This window comes from Elephas maximus, chromosome 19 (assembly GCF_024166365.1).
Source record: "Elephas maximus indicus isolate mEleMax1 chromosome 19, mEleMax1 primary haplotype, whole genome shotgun sequence".
In the NCBI taxonomy this organism is placed as follows: domain Eukaryota; kingdom Metazoa; phylum Chordata; class Mammalia; order Proboscidea; family Elephantidae; genus Elephas; species Elephas maximus.
The window spans coordinates 84,881,927-84,902,234 of record NC_064837.1 but is presented as its reverse complement, the minus strand read 5'-3'; positions in this window follow the sequence as shown (position 1 = coordinate 84,902,234).

The following is a 20,308-nucleotide window of genomic DNA, read 5'->3' as shown; positions in this document are numbered from 1 at the left end:
CCCAACCCCCTAACAACGAACAACACTAACCCCTTAACAACAAACAACCCTAAACCCCTAACATCAAAGAACACTAACACCCTAACAACAAACAACCCTAACCCCCTAACAACAAACACTAACCCCCAAACAACAAACAACCCTAACCCCTAAAAACCAAAAAAACTAACCCACTAACAACAAACAACCCTAACCCACTAACAACAAACAACCCTAACACCCTAACAACAAACAACACTAACCCCCTAACAACAAACAACACTTACCCCCTAACATCAAACAACACTAACCCCCTAACAACACAAAACACTAACACCCTAACAACAAACAACACTAACACCCTAACAACAGAAACCACTAAACCCCAACAAGAAACAACCCTAAACCCCTAACAAAAAACACTAACCCCCTAACAACAAACAACACTGAACCCCTAACAAGAAAATACCCTAACCCCGTAACAACAAACAACACTACACCGTAACAACAAACAACCCTAACCCCCAAACAACAAACAACCCTAAACCCCAAACAACAAACTACCCTAACCCCTTAAGAACAAACAATGCTAACCCCCCAAACAACCAACAACACTAACCCCCTAACCACAATGAACACTAACACTCTAACAACAAAAACCACTAAACCCCAACAAGAAACAACCCTAAACCCCTAGCAACGAACAACACTAACCCCCTAACAAAAAACAACCCAAACCAAACAACAAAAAACCCTAACCCACCAACAACAAACAACACTAACACCTTAACAACAAACAACCCTAACTCCCTAACAACAAACAACACTAACACCCTGACAAAAAACAACCCTAAGACCCTAACAACAAACAACACTAACCCCCTAACAACAAACAACCCTAAACCCCTAACATCAAACAACACTAACCCCCTCACAACACAAAACACTAACACCCTAACAAGAAACAACACTAACACCCTAACAACAAAAACCCCTAAACCCCAACAAGAAACAACCCTAAACCCCTAACAACAAACACTAACCCCCTAACAAAAAACAACACTAAACCCCGAACAAGAAACTACCCTAACCCCGTAACAACAAACAACACTAACCCCGTAACAAGAAACAACCCTAACCCCTTAACAACGAACAACACTAACCCCCTAACAACAAACAACACTAAACCCCTAACATCAAAGAACACTAACACCCTAACAACAAACAACCCTAACCCCTAACAACAAACACTAACCCCCAAACAACAAACAACCCTAACCCCTAAAAACCAAAAACACTAACCCACTAACAACAAACAACCCTAAACCACTAACAACAAACAACCCTAACACCCTAACAACAAACAACACTAACCCCCTAACAACAAACAACCCTAAACCCCTAACATCAAACAACACTAACCCCCTAACAACACAAAACACTAACACCGTAACAACAAACAACACTAACACCCTAACAACAAAAACCACTAAACCCCAACAAGAAACATCCCTAAACCCCTAACAACAAACAACACTAACCACCTAACAACAAACAATCCTAACCAAAAAAACAAAAAACCCTAACCCACTAACAACAAACAACACTAACACCCTAACAACAAGCAACCCTAACCCCCTAACAACAAACAACACTAATACCCTAACAACAAACAACCCTAACCCCCTAAAAACAAACAACACTAACCCCCTAACAACAAACAACCCTAAACCCCTAACATCAAAGAACACTAACACCCTAACAACAAACAACCCTAACCCCCTAACAACAAACACTAACCCCCAAACAACAAACAACCCTAACCCCTAAAAACAAAAACACTAACCCACTAACAACAAACAACCCTAACCCACTAACAAGAAACAACCCTAACACCCTAACAACAAACACTAACCCCCTAACAACAAACAACACTGAACCCCTAACAAGAAAATACCCTAACCCCGTAACAACAAACAACACTAAACCGTAACAACAAACAAACCTAACCCCCAAACAACAAACAACCCTAAACCCCAAACAACAAACAACCCTAACCCCTTAACAACAAACAATCCTAACCCCCCGAACAACCAACAACACTAACCCCCTAACCACAATAAACACTAACACCCTAACAACAAAAACCACTAAACCCCAGCAAGAAACAACCCTAAACCCCTAACAACAAACAACACTAACCACCTAACAACAAACAACCCTAACCCCCTAACTACAAACACTAACCCCCAAACAACAAACAACCCTAACCCCTAAAAACCAAAAACACTAACCCACTAACAACAAACAAACCTAACCCACTAACAACAAACAACCCTAACACCCTAACAACAAACAACACTAACCCCCTAACAACAAACAACCCATAACCCCTAACATCAAACAACACTAACCCCCTAACGACACAAAACACTAACACCCTAACAACAAACAACACTAACACTCTAACAACAAAAACAACTAAACCCCAAGAAGAAACAACCCGAAACCCCTAACAACAAACACTAACCCCCTAACAACAAAGAACACTGAACCCCTAAGAAGAAACTACCCTAACCCCGTAACAACAAACAACACTAACCCATAACAACAAACAACCCTAACCCCCAAACAACAAACAACCCTAACCCCCAAACAACAAACAACCCTAACCCCTTAACAACAAACAATCCTAACCCCCCGAAAAACCAAACAACACTAACCCCCTAACCACAATAAACACTAACACCCTAACAACAAAAACCACTAAACCCCAACAAGAAACAACCCTAAACCCCTAACAACAAACAACACTAACCCCCTAACAAAAAACAACCCTAACCAAACAAAAAAAACCCTAAGCCACTAACAACAAACAACACTAACACCCTAACAACAAACAACCCTAACTCCCTAACAACAAACAACACTAACACCCTAACAACAAACAACCCTAAACCCCTAACAACAAACACTAATCCCCTAACAAAAAACAACACTAAACCCCGAACAAGAAACTACCGTAACCCCTTAACAACAAACAACACTAACCCCGTAACAAGAAACAACCCCAACCCCCTAACAACGAACAACACTAACCCCTTAACAACAAACAACCCTAAACCCCTAACATCAAAGAACACTAACACCCTAACAACAAACAACCCTAACCCCCTAACAACAAACACTAACCCCCAAACAACAAACAACCCTAACCCCTAAAAACCAAAAACACTAACCCACTAACAACAAACAACCCTAACCCACTAACAACAAACAACCCTAACACCCTAACAACAAACAACACTAACCCCCTAACAACAAACAACACTTACCCCCTAACATCAAACAACACTAACCCCCTAACAACACAAAACACTAACACCCTAACAACAAACAACACTAACACCCTAACAACAGAAACCACTAAACCCCAACAAGAAACAACCCTAAACCCCTAACAAAAAACACTAACGCCCTAACAACAAACAACACTGAACCCCTAACAAGAAAATACCCTAACCCCGTAACAACAAACAACACTACACCGTAACAACAAACAACCCTAACCCCCAAACAACAAACAACCCTAAACCCCAAACAACAAACAACCCTAACCCCTTAAGAACAAACAATGCTAACCCCCCGAACAACCAACAACACTAACCCCCTAACCACAATGAACACTAACACCCTAACAACAAAAACCACTAAACCCCAACAAGAAACAACCCTAAACCCCTAACAACGAACAACACTAACCCCCTAACAAAAAACAACCCTAACCAAACAACAAAAAACCCTAACCCACCAACAACAAACAACACTAACACCTTAACAACAAACAACCCTAACTCCCTAACAACAAACAACACTAACACCCTAACAACAAACAACCCTAACCCCCTAACAACAAACAACACTAACCCCCTAACAACAAACAACCCTAAACCCCTAACATCAAACAACACTAACCCCCTCACAACACAAAACACTAACACCCTAACAAGAAAGAACACTAACACCCTAACAACAAAAACCCCTAAACCCCAACAAGAAACAACCCTAAACCCCTAACAACAAACACTAACGCCCTAACAAAAAACAACACTAAACCCCGAACAAGAAACTACCCTAACCCCGTAACAACAAACAACACTAACCCCGTAACAAGAAACAACCCTAACCCCCTAACAACGAACAACACTAACCGCCTAACAACAAACACTAAACCCCTAACATCAAAGAACACTAACACCCTAACAACAAACAACCCTAACCCCCTAACAACAAACACTAACCCCCAAACAACAAACAACCCTAACCCCTAAAAACCAAAAACACTAACCCACTAACACAAAAAACCCTAAACCACTAACAACAAACAACCCTAACACCCTAACAACAAACAACACTAACCCCCTAACAACAAACAACCCTAAACCCCTAAAATCAAACAACACTAACCCCCTAACAACACAAAACACTAACACCGTAACAACAAACAACACTAACACCCTAACAACAAAAACCACTAAACCCCAACAAGAAACAACCCTAAACCCCTAACAACAAACAACACTAACCACCTAACAACAAACAATCCTAACCAAACAACAAAAAACCCTAACCCACTAACAACAAACAACACTAACCCCCTAACAACAAACAACCCTAAACCCCTAACATCAAAGAACACTAACACCCTAACAACAAACAACCCTAACCCCCTAACAACAAACACTAACCCCCAAACAACAAACAACTCTAACCCCTAAAAACAAAAACACTAACCCACTAACAACAAACAACCCTAACCCACTAACAAGAAACAACCCTAACACCCTAACAACAAACACTAACCCCCTAACAACAAACAACCCTAACCCCTAAAAACCAAAAACACTAACCCACTAACAACAAACAACCCTAACCCACTAACAACAAACAACCCTAACACCCTAACAACAAACAACACTAACCCCCTAACAACAAACAACCCGTAACCCCTAACATCAAACAACACTAACCCCCTAACGACACAAAACACTAACACCCTAACAACAAACAACACTAACACTCTAACAACAAAAACAACTAAACCCCAACAAGAAACAACCTGAAACCCCTAACAACAAACACTAACCCCCTAACAACAAACAACACTGAACCCCTAACAAGAAACTACCCTAACCCCGTAACAACAAACAACACTAACCCATAACAACAAACAACCCTAACCCCCAAACAACAAACAACCCTAACCCCCAAACAACAAACAACCCTAACCACTTAACAACAAACAATCCTAACCCCCCGAACAACCAAACAACACTAACCCCCGAACCACAATAAACACTAACACCCTAACAACAAAAACCACTAAACCCCAACAAGAAACAACCCTAAACCCCTAACAACAAACAACACTAACCCCCTAACAAAAAACAACCCTAACCAAACAACAAAAAACCCTAACCCACTAACAACAAACAACACTAACACGCTAACAACAAACAACCCTAACTCCCTAACAACAACACTAACACCCTAACAACAAACAACCCTAAACCCCTAACAACAAACACTAATCCCCTAACAAAAAACAACACTAAACCCCGAACAAGAAACTACCGTAACCCCTTAACAACAAACAACACTAACCCCGTAACAAGAAACAACCCCAACCCCCTAACAACGAACAACACTAACCCCTTAACAACAAACAACCCTAAACCCCTAACATCAAAGAACACTAACACCCTAACAACAAACAACCCTAACCCCCTAACAACAAACACTAACCCCCAAACAACAAACAACCCTAACCCCTAAAAACCAAAAAAACTAACCCACTAACAACAAACAACCCTAACCCACTAACAACAAACAACCCTAACACCCTAACAACAAACAACACTAACCCCCTAACAACAAACAACACTTACCCCCTAACATCAAACAACACTAACCCCCTAACAACACAAAACACTAACACCCTAACAACAAACAACACTAACACCCTAACAACAGAAACCACTAAACCCCAACAAGAAACAACCCTAAACCCCTAACAAAAAACACTAACCCCCTAACAACAAACAACACTGAACCCCTAACAAGAAAATACCCTAACCCCGTAACAACAAACAACACTACACCGTAACAACAAACAACCCTAACCCCCAAACAACAAACAACCCTAAACCCCAAACAACAAACAACCCTAACCCCTTAAGAACAAACAATGCTAACCCCCCGAACAACCAACAACACTAACCCCCTAACCACAATGAACACTAACACCCTAACAACAAAAACCACTAAACCCCAACAAGAAACAACCCTAAACCCCTAACAACGAACAACACTAACGCCCTAACAAGAAACAACCCTAACCAAACAACAAAAAACCCTAACCCACCAACAACAAACAACACTAACACCTTAACAACAAACAACCCTAACTCCCTACCAACAAACAACACTAACACCCTAACAACAAACAACCCTAACCCCCTAACAACAAACAACACTAACACCCTGACAACAAACAACCCTAACCACCTAACAACAAACAACACTAACCCCCTAACAACAAACAACCCTAAACCCCTAACATCAAACAACACTAACCCCCTCACAACACAAAACACTAACACCCTAACAAGAAACAACACTAACACCCTAACAACAAAAACCCCTAAACCCCAACAAGAAACAACCCTAAACCCCTAACAACAAACAACACTAACCACCTAACAACAAACAATCCTAAGCAAACAACAAAAAACCCTAACCCACTAACAACAAACAACACTAACACCCTAACAACAAACAACCCTAACCCCCTAACAACAAACAACACTAACACCCTAACAACAAACAACCCTAACCCCCTAACAACAAACAACACTAACCCCCTAACAACAAACAACCCTAAACCCCTAACATCAAAGAACACTAACACCCTAACAACAAACAACCCTAACACCCTAACAACAAACACTAACCCCCAAACAACAAACAACCCTAACCCCTAAAAACAAAAACACTAACCCACTAACAAGAAACAAACCTAACCCACTAACAAGAAACAACCCTAACACCGTAACAACAAACACTAACCCCCTAACAACAAACAACACTGAACCCCTAACAAGAAAATACCCTAACCCCGTAACAACAAACAACACTAAACCGTAACAACAAACAAACTTAACCTCCAAACAACAAACAACCCTAAACCCCAAACAACAAACAACCCTAACCCCTTAACAACAAACAATCCTAACCCCCCGAACAACCAACAACACTAACCCCCTAACCACAATAAACACTAACACCCTAACAACAAAAACCACTAAACCCCAATAAGAAACAGCCCTAAACCCCTAACAACAAACAACACTAACCCCCTAACAAAAAACAACCCTAACCAAACAACAAAAAACCCTAACCCACCAACAACAAACAACACTAACACCTTAACAACAAAGAACCCTAACTCCCTAACAACAAACAACACTAACACCCTAACAACAAACAACCCTAACCCCCTAACAACAAACAACACTAACCCCCTAACAACAAACAACCCTAAACCCCTAACATCAAACAACACTAACCCCCTAACAACACAAAACACTAACACCCTAACAAGAAACAACACTAACACCCTAACAACAAAAACCCCTAAACCCCAACAAGAAACAACCCTAAACCCCTAACAACAAACACTAACCCCCTAACAAAAAACAACACTAAACCCCGAACAAGAAACTACCCTAACCCCGTAACAACAAACAACACTAACCCCGTAACAAGAAACAACCCTAACCCCCTAACAACGAACAACACTAACCCCCTAACAACAAACAACAGTAAACCCCTAACATCAAAGAACACTAACACCCTAACAAGAAACAACCCTAACCCCTAACAACAAACACTAACCCCAAACAACAAACAACCCTAACCCCTAAAAACCAAAAACACTAACCCACTAACAACAAACAACCCTAAACCACTAACAACAAACAACCCTAACACCCTAACAACAAACAACACTAACCCCCTAACAACAAACAACCCTAAACCCCTAACATCAAACAACACTAACCCCCTAACAACACAAAACACTAACACCGTAACAACAAACAACACTAACACCCTAACAACAAAAACCACTAAACCCCAACAAGAAACAACCCTAAACCCCTAACAACAAACAACACTAACCACCTAACAACAAACAATCCTAACCAAACAACAAAAAACCCTAACCCACTAACAACAAACAACACTAACACCCTAACAACAAACAACCCTAACCCCCTAACAACAAACAACACTAACACCCTAACAACAAACAACCCTAACCCCCTAACAACAAACAACACTAACCCCCTAACAACAAACAACCCTAAACCCCTAACATCAAAGAACACTAACACCCTAACAACAAACAACCCTAACCCCCTAACAACAAACAGTAACCCCCAAACAACAAACAACCCTAACCCCTAAAAACAAAAACACTAACCCACTAACAACAAACAAACCTAACCCACTAACAAGAAACAACCCTAACACCCTAACAACAAACACTAACCCCCTAACAACAAACAACACTGAACCCCTAACAAGAAAATACCCTAACCCCGTAACAACAAACAACACTAAACCGTAACAACAAACAAACCTAACCCCCAAACAACAAACAACCCTAAACCCCAAACAACAAACAACCCTAACCCCTTAACAGCAAACAATCCTAACCCCGCGAACAACCAACAACACTAACCCCCTAACCACAATAAACACTAACACCCTAACAACAAAAACCACTAAACCCCAACAAGAAACAACCCTAAACCCCTAACAACAAACAACACTAAACCCTAACAAAAAACAACCCTAACCAAACAACAAAAAACCCTAACCCACCAACAACAAACAACACTAACACCCTAACAACAAACAACCCTAACTCCCTAACAACAAACAACACTAACACCCTAACAACAAACAACCCTAACCCCCTAACAACAAACAACACTAACCCCCTAACAACACAAAACACTAACACCGTAACAACAAACACTAACACCCTAACAACAAAAACCCCTAAACCCCAACAAGAAACAACCCATAACCCCTAACAACAAACACTAACCCCCATCAAAAAACAACACTAAACCCCGAACAAGAAACTACCCTAACCCCGTAACAACAAACAACACTAACCCCGTAACAAGAAACAACCCTAACCCCCTAACAACGAACAACACTAACCCCCTAACAACAAACAACCCTAAACCCCTAACATCAAAGAAGACTAACACCCTAACAACAAACAACCCTAACCCCCTAACAACAAACACTAACCCCCAAACAAGAAACAACACTAACCCCTAAAAACCAAAAACACTAACCCACTAACAACAAACAACCCTAAACCTCTAACAACAAACAACCCTAACACCCTAACAACAAACAACACTAAGCCCCTAACAACAAACAACCCTAAACCCCTAACATCAAACAACACTAACCCCCTAACAACACAAAACACTAACACCCTAACAACAAACAACACTAACACCCTAACAACAAAAACCACTAAACCCCAAGAAGAAACAACCCGAAACCCCTAACAACAAACACTAACCCCCTAACAACAAACAACACTAAACCCCTAACAAGAAACTACCCTAACCCCGTAACAACAAACAACACTAACCCCGTAACAACAAACAGCCCTAACCCCCAAACAACAAACAACCCTAACCCCCTAACAACAAACAATCCTAACCCCCGAACAACCAACAACACTAACTCCCTAACCACAATAAACACTAACACCTAACAACAAAAACCACTAAACCCCAACAAGAAACAACCCTAAACCCCTAACAACAAACAACACTAACCCCCTAACAACAAACAATCCTAAAAAAACAACAAAAAACCCTAACCCCCTAACAACAAACAACACTAACACCCTAACAACAAACAACCCTAACCCCCTAACAACAAACAACACTAACCCCCTAACAACAAACAACCCTAAACACCTAACATCAAAGAACACTAACACCCTAACAACAAACAACCCTAAACCCCTAACATCAAACAACACTAACCCCCTCACAACACAAAACACTAACACCCTAACAAGAAAGAACACTAACACCCTAACAACAAAAACCCCTAAACCCCAACAAGAAACAACCCTAAACCCCTAACAACAAACACTAACGCCCTAACAAAAAATAACACTAAACCCCGAACAAGAAACTACCCTAACCCCGTAACAACAAACAACACTAACCCCGTAACAAGAAACAACCCTAACCCCCTAACAACGAACAACACTAACCGCCTAACAACAAACACTAAACCCCTAACATCAAAGAACACTAACACCCTAACAACAAACAACCCTAACCCCCTAACAACAAACACTAACCCCCAAACAACAAACAACCCTAACCCCTAAAAACCAAAAACACTAACCCACTAACACAAAAAACCCTAAACCACTAACAACAAACAACCCTAACACCCTAACAACAAACAACACTAACCCCCTAACAACAAACAACCCTAAACCCCTAAAATCAAACAACACTAACCCCCTAACAACACAAAACACTAACACCATAACAACAAACAACACTAACACCCTAACAACAAAAACCACTAAACCCCAACAAGAAACAACCCTAAAACCCTAACAACAAACAACACTAACCACCTAACAACAAACAATCCTAACCAAACAACAAAAAACCCTAACCCACTAACAACAAACAACACTAACACCCTAACAACAAACAACCCTAACCCCCTAACAACAAACAAAACTAACCCCCTAACAACAAACAACACTAACCCCCTAACAACAAACAACACTAACCCCCTAACAACAAACAACCCTAAACCCCTAACATCAAAGAACACTAACACCCTAACAACAAACAACCCTAACCCCCTAACAACAAACACTAACCCCCAAACAACAAACAACTCTAACCCCTAAAAACAAAAACACTAACCCACTAACAACAAACAACCCTAACCCACTAACAAGAAACAACCCTAACACCCTAACAACAAACACTAACCCCCTAACAACAAACAACCCTAACCCCTAAAAACCAAAAACACTAACCCACTAACAACAAACAACCCTAACCCCCTAACAACAAACAACACTAACACCCTGACAACAAACAACCCTAACCACCTAACAACAAACAACACTAACCCCCTAACAACAAACAACCCTAAACCCCTAACATCAAACAACACTAACCCCCTCACAACACAAAACACTAACACCCTAACAAGAAACAACACTAACACCCTAACAACAAAAACCCCTAAACCCCAACAAGAAACAACCCTAAACCCCTAACAACAAACACTAACCCCCTAACAAAAAACAACACTAAACCCCGAACAAGAAACTACCCTAACCCCGTAACAACAAACAACACTAACACCCTAACAACAAAAACCACTAAACCCCAACAAGAAACAACCCTAAACCCCTAACAACAAACAACACTAACCACCTAACAACAAACAATCCTAACCAAACAACAAAAAACCCTAACCCACTAACAACAAACAACACTAACACCCTAACAACAAACAACCCTAACCCCCTAACAACAAACAACACTAACACCCTAACAACAAACAACCCTAACCCCCTAACAACAAACAACACTAACCCCCTCACAACAAACAACCCTAAACCCCTAACATCAAAGAACACTAACACCCTAACAACAAACAACCCTAACCCCCTAACAACAAACACTAACCCCCAAACAACAAACAACCCTAACCCCTAAAAACAAAAACACTAACCCACTAACAAGAAACAAACCTAACCCACTAACAAGAAACAACCCTAACCCCGTAACAACAAACAACACTAAACCGTAACAACAAACAAACTTAACCCCCAAACAACAAACAACCCTAAACCCCTAACATCAAAGAACACTAACACCCTAACAACAAACAACCCTAACCCCCTAACAACAAACCCTAACCCCCAAACAACAAACAACCCAAACCCCTAAAAACCAAAAACACTAACCCACTAACAACAAACAACCCTAAACCACTAAGAGCAAACAACCCTAACACCCTAAGAACAAACAACCCTAACCCCCTAACAACAAACAACCCTAACCAAACAACAAAAAGCCCTAACTGACTAACAACAAACAACACTAACCCCCTAACAAGAAACAACAGTAACCCAATAACAAGAAACAACACTAACCCCCTAACAACAAACAACACTAACCCCCTAACAACAAACAATCCTAACCAAACAACAAAAAACCCTAACCCACTAACAACAAACAACACTAACACCCTAACAAGAAACAACCCTAAAACCCTAACATCAAAGAACACTAACACCCTAACAACAAACAACCCTAACCCCCTAACTACAAACACTAACCCCCAAACAACAAACAACCCTAACCCCTAAAAACCAAAACCACTAACCCACTAACAACAAACAACCCTAACCCACTAACAACAAACAACCCTAACACCCTAACAACAAACAACACTAACCCCCTAACAACAAACAACCCGTAACCCCTAACATCAAACAACACTAACCCCCTAACGACACAAAACACTAACACCCTAACAACAAACAACACTAACACTCTAACAACAAAAACAACTAAACCCCAACAAGAAACAACCCGAAACCCCTAACAACAAACACTAACCCCCTAACAACAAACAACACTGAACCCCTAACAAGAAACTACCCTAACCCCGTAACAACAAACAACACTAACCCATAACAACAAACAACCCTAACCCCCAAACAACAAACAACCCTAACCCCCAAACAACAAACAACCCTAACCCCTTAACAACAAACAATCCTAACCCCCCGAACAACCAAACAACACTAACCCCCTAACCACAATAAACACTAACACCCTAACAACAAAAACCACTAAACCCCAACAAGAAACAACCCTAAACCCCTAACAACAAACAACACTAATCCCCTAACAAAAAACAACCCTAACCAAACAACAAAAAACCCTAACCCACTAACAACAAACAACACTAACACCCTAACAACAAACAACCCTAACTCCCTAACAACAACACTAACACCCTAACAACAAACAACCCTAAACCCCTAACAACAAACACTAATCCCCTAACAAAAAACAACACTAAACCCCGAACAAGAAACTACCGTAACCCCTTAACAACAAACAGCACTAACCCCGTAACAAGAAACAACCCCAACCCCCTAACAACGAACAACACTAACCCCTTAACAACAAACAACCCTAAACCCCTAACATCAAAGAACACTAACACCCTAACAACAAACAACCCTAACCCCCTAACAACAAACACTAACCCCCAAACAACAAACAACCCTAACCCCTAAAAACCAAAAAAACTAACCCACTAACAACAAACAACCCTAACCCACTAACAACAAACAACCCTAACACCCTAACAACAAACAACACTAACCCCCTAACAACAAACAACACTTACCCCCTAACATCAAACAACACTAACCCCCTAACAACACAAAACACTAACACCCTAACAACAAACAACACTAACACCCTAACAACAGAAACCACTAAACCCCAACAAGAAACAACCCTAAACCCCTAACAAAAAACACTAACCCCCTAACAACAAACAACACTGAACCCCTAACAAGAAAATACCCTAACCCCGTAACAACAAACAACACTACACCGTAACAACAAACAACCCTAACCCCCAAACAACAAACAACCCTAAACCCCAAACAACAAACAACCCTAACCCCTTAAGAACAAACAATGCTAACCCCCCGAACAACCAACAACACTAACCCCCTAACCACAATGAACACTAACACCCTAACAACAAAAACCACTAAACCCCAACAAGAAACAACCCTAAACCCCTAACAACGAACAACACTAACCCCCTAACAAGAAACAACCCTAACCAAACAACAAAAAACCCTAACCCACCAACAACAAACAACACTAACACCTTAACAACAAACAACCCTAACTCCCTAACAACAAACAACACTAACACCCTAACAACAAACAACCCTAACCCCCTAACAACAAACAACACTAACACCCTGACAACAAACAACCCTAACCCCCTAACAACAAACAACACTAACCCCCTAACAACAAACAACCCTAAACCCCTAACATCAAACAACACTAACCCCCTCACAACACAAAACACTAACACCCTAAGAAGAAACAACACTAACACCCTAACAACAAAAACCCCTAAACCCCAACAAGAAACAACCCTAAACCCCTAACAACAAACACTAACCCCCTAACAAAAAACAACACTAAACCCCGAACAAGAAACTACCCTAACCCCGTAACAACAAACAACACTAACACCCTAACAACAAAAACCACTAAACCCCAACAAGAAACAACCCTAAACCCCTAACAACAAACAACACTAACCACCTAACAACAAACAATCCTAACCAAACAACAAAAAACCCTAACCCACTAACAACAAACAACACTAACACCCTAACAACAAACAACCCTAACCCCCTAACAACAAACAACACTAACACCCTAACAACAAACAACCCTAACCCCCTAACAACAAACAACACTAACCCCCTAACAACAAACAACCCTAAACCCCTAACATCAAAGAACACTAACACCCTAACAACAAACAACCCTAACCCCCTAACAACAAACACTAACCCCCAAACAACAAACAACCCTAACCCCTAAAAACAAAAACACTAACCCACTAACAAGAAACAAACCTAACCCACTAACAAGAAACAACCCTAACACCGTAACAACAAACACTAACCCCCTAACAACAAACAACACTGAACCCCTAACAAGAAAATACCCTAACCCCGTAACAACAAACAACACTAAACCGTAACAACAAACAAACTTAACCCCCAAACAACAAACAACCCTAAACCCCAAACAACAAACAACCCTAACCCCTTAACAACAAACAATCCTAACCCCCCGAACAACCAACAACACTAACCCCCTAACCACAATAAACACTAACACCCTAACAACAAAAACCACTAAACCCCAATAAGAAACAGCCCTAAACCCCTAACAACAAACAACACTAACGCCCTAACAAAAAACAACCCTAACCAAACAACAAAAAACCCTAACCCACCAACAACAAACAACACTAACACCTTAACAACAAAGAACCCTAACTCCCTAACAACAAACAACACTAACACCCTAACAACAAACAACCCTAACCCCCTAACAACAAACAACACTAACCCCCTAACAACAAACAACCCTAAACCCCTAACATCAAACAACACTAACCCCCTAACAACACAAAACACTAACACCCTAACAAGAAACAACACTAACACCCTAACAACAAAAACCCCTAAACCCCAACAAGAAACAACCCTAAACCCCTAACAACAAACACTAACCCCCTAACAAAAAACAACACTAAACCCCGAACAAGAAACTACCCTAACCCCGTAACAACAAACAACACTAACCCCGTAACAAGAAACAACCCTAACCCCCTAACAACGAACAACACTAACCCCCTAACAACAAACAACACTAAACCCCTAACATCAAAGAACACTAACACCCTAACAACAAACAACCCTAACCCCTAACAACAAACACTAACCCCAAACAACAAACAACCCTAACCCCTAAAAACCAAAAACACTAACCCACTAACAACAAACAACCCTAAACCACTAACAACAAACAACCCTAACACCCTAACAACAAACAACACTAACCCCCTAACAACAAACAACCCTAAACCCCTAACATCAAACAACACTAACCCCCTAACAACACAAAACACTAACACCGTAACAACAAACAACACTAACACCCTAACAACAAAAACCACTAAACCCCAACAAGAAACAACCCTAAACCCCTAACAACAAACACTAACCCCCTAACAACAAACAACACTAAACCCCTAACAACAAACAACCCTAACCCCTAAAAACAAAAACACGAACCCACTAACAACAAACAAACGTAACCCACTAACAAGAAACAACCCTAACACCCTAACAACAAACACTAACCCCCTAACAACAAACAACACTGAACCCCTAACAAGAAAATACCCTAACCCCGTAACAACAAACAACACTAAACCGTAACAACAAACAAACCTAACCCCCAAACAACAAACAACCCTAAACCCCAAACAACAAACAACCCTAACCCCTTAACAGCAAACAATCCTAACCCCGCGAACAACCAACAACACTAACCCCCTAACCACAATAAACACTAACACCCTAACAACAAAAACCACTAAACCCCAACAAGAAACAACCCTAAACCCCTAACAACAAAGAACACTAAACCCTAACAAAAAACAACCCTAACCAAACAACAAAAAACCCTAACCCACCAACAACAAACAACACTAACACCCTAACAACAAACAACCCTAACTCCCTAACAACAAACAACACTAACACCCTAACAACAAACAACCCTAACCCCCTAACAACAAACAACACTAACCCCCTAACAACACAAAACACTAACACCGTAACAACAAACAACACTAACACCCTAACAACAAAAACCCCTAAACCCCAACAAGAAACAACCCATAACCCCTAACAACAAACACTAACCCCCTATCAAAAAACAACACTAAACCCCGAACAAGAAACTACCCTAACCCCGTAACAACAAACAACACTAACCCCGTAACAAGAAACAACCCTAACCCCCTACAACGAACAACACTAACCCCCTAACAACAAACAACCCTAAACCCCTAACATCAAAGAAGACTAACACCCTAACAACAAACAACCCTAACCCCCTAACAACAAACACTAACCCCCAAACAACAAACAACCCTAACCCCCTAACAACAAACAATCCTAACCCCCGAACAACCAACAACACTAACTCCCTAACCACAATAAACACTAACACCTAACAACAAAAACCACTAAACCCCAACAAGAAACAACCCTAAACCCCTAACAACAAACAACACTAACCCCCTAACAACAAACAATCCTAAAAAAACAACAAAAAACCCTAACCCCCTAACAACAAACAACACTAACACCCTAACAACAAACAACCCTAACCCCCTAACAACAAACAACACTAACCCCCTAACAACAAACAACCCTAAACCCCTAACATCAAAGAACACTAACACCCTAACAACAAACACTAACCCCCAAACAACAAACAACCCTAACCCCTAAAAACAAAAACACTAACCCACTAACAACAAACAACCCTAACCCACTAACAAGAAACAACCCTAACACCCTAACAACAAACACTAACCCCCTAACAACAAACAACCCTAACCCCTAAAAACCAAAAACACTAACCCACTAATAACAAACAACCCTAACCCACTAACAACAAACAACCCTAACACCCTAACAACAAACAACACTAACCCCCTAACAACAAACAACCCGTAACCCCTAACATCAAACAACACTAACCCCCTAATGACACAAAACACTAACACCCTAACAACAAACAGCACTAACACTCTAACAACAAAAACAACTAAACCCCAACAAGAAACAACCTGAAACCCCTAACAACAAACACTAACCCCCTAACAACAAACAACACTGAACCCCTAACAAGAAACTACCCTAACCCCGTAACAACAAACAACACTAACCCATAACAACAAACAACCCTAACCCCCAAACAACAAACAACCCTAACCCCCAAACAACAAACAACCCTAACCCCTTAACAACAAACAATCCTAACCCCCCGAACAACCAAACAACACTAACCCCCTAACCACAATAAACACTAACACCCTAACAACAAAAACCACTAAACCCCAACAAGAAACAACCCTAAACCCCTAACAACAAACAACACTAACCCCCTAACAAAAAACAACCCTAACCAAACAACAAAAAACCCTAACCCACTAACAACAAACAACACTAACACCCTAACAACAAACAACCCTAAACCCCTAACAACAAACACTAATCCCCTAACAAAAAACAACACTAAACCCCGAACAAGAAACTACCGTAACCCCTTAACAACAAACAACACTAACCCCGTAACAAGAAACAACCCCAACCCCCTAACATGGAACAACACTAACCCCTTAACAACAAACAACCCTAAACCCCTAACATCAAAGAACACTAACACCCTAACAACAAACAACCCTAACCCCCTAACAACAAACACTAACCCCCAAACAACAAACAACCCTAACCCCTAAAAACCAAAAAAACTAAACCACCAACAACAAACAACACTAACACCTTAACAACAAACAACCCTAACTCCCTAACAACAAACAACACTAACACCCTGACAACAAACAACCCTAACCCCCTAACAACAAACAACACTAACCCCCTAACAACAAACAACCCTAAACCCCTAACATCAAACAACACTAACCCCCTCACAACACAAAACACTAACACCCTAACAAGAAACAACACTAACACCCTAACAACAAAAACCCCTAAACCCCAACAAGAAACAACCTTAAACCCCTAACAACAAACACTAACCCCCTAACAAAAAACAACACTAAACCCCGAACAAGAAACTACCCTAACCCCGTAACAACAAACAACACTAACCCCATAACAAGAAACAACCCTAACCCCCTAACAACGAACAACACTAACCCCCTAACAACAAACAACACTAAACCCCTAACATCAAAGAACACTAACACCCTAACAACAAACAACCCTAACCCCCTAACAACAAACACTAACCCCCAAACAACAAACAACCCTAACCCCTAAAAACCAAAAACACTAACCCACTAACAACAAACAACCCTAAACCACTAACAACAAACAACCCTAACACCCTAACAACAAACAACAGTAACCCCCTAACAACAAACAACCCTAAACCCCTAACATCAAACAACACTAACCCCCTAACAACACAAGACACTAACACCGTAACAACAAACAACACTAACACCCTAACAACAAAAACCACTAAACCCCAACAAGAAACAACCCTAAACCCCTAACAACAAACAACACAAACCACCTAACAACAAACAATCCTAACCAAACAACAAAAAACCCTAACCCACTAACAACAAACAACACTAACACCCTAACAACAAGCAACCCTAACCGCCTAACAACAAACAACACTAACACCCTAACAACAAACAACCCTAACCCCCTAACAACAAACAACACTAACCCCCTAACAACAAACAACCCTAAACCCCTAACATCAAAGAACACTAACACCCTAACAACAAACAACCCTAACCCCCTAACAACAAACAGTAACCCCCAAACAACAAACAACCCTAACCCCTAAAAACAAAAACACTAACCCACTAACAACAAACAACCCTAACCCACTAACAAGAAACAACCCTAACACCCTAACAACAAACACTAACCCCCTAACAACAAACAACACTGAACCCCTAACAAGAAAATACCCTAACCCCGTAACAACAAACAACACTAAACCGTAACAACAAACAAACCTAACCCCCAAACAACAAACAACCCTAAACCCCAAACAACAAACAACCCTAACCCCTTAACAACAAACAATCCTAACCCCCCGAACAACCAACAACACTAACCCCCTAACCACAATAAACACTAACACCCTAACAACAAAAACCACTAAACCCCAACAAGAAACAACCCTAAACCCCTAACAACAAACAACACTAACCCCCTAACAAAAAACAACCCTAACCAAACAACAAAAAACCCTAACCCACCAACAACAAACAACACTAACACCCTAACAACAAACAACCCTAACTCCCTAACAACAAACAACACAAACACCCTAACAACAAACAACCCTAACCCCCTAACAACAAACAACACTAACCCCCTAACAACAAACAACCCTAAACCCCTAACATCAAACAACACTAACCCCCTAACAACACAAAACACTAACACCCTAACAACAAACAACACTAATACCCTAACAACAAAAACCCCTAAACCCCAACAAGAAACAACCCAAAACCCCTAACAACAAACACTAACCCCCTATCAAAAAACAACACTAAACCCCTAACAAGAAACTACCCTAACCCCGTAACAACAAACAACACTAACCCCGTAACAAGAAACAACCCTAACACCCTAACAACGAACAACACTAACCCCCTAACAACAGAAACCACTAAACCCCAACAAGAAACAGCCCTAAACCCCTAACAACAAACAACACTAACCCCCTAACAAAAAACAACCCTAACC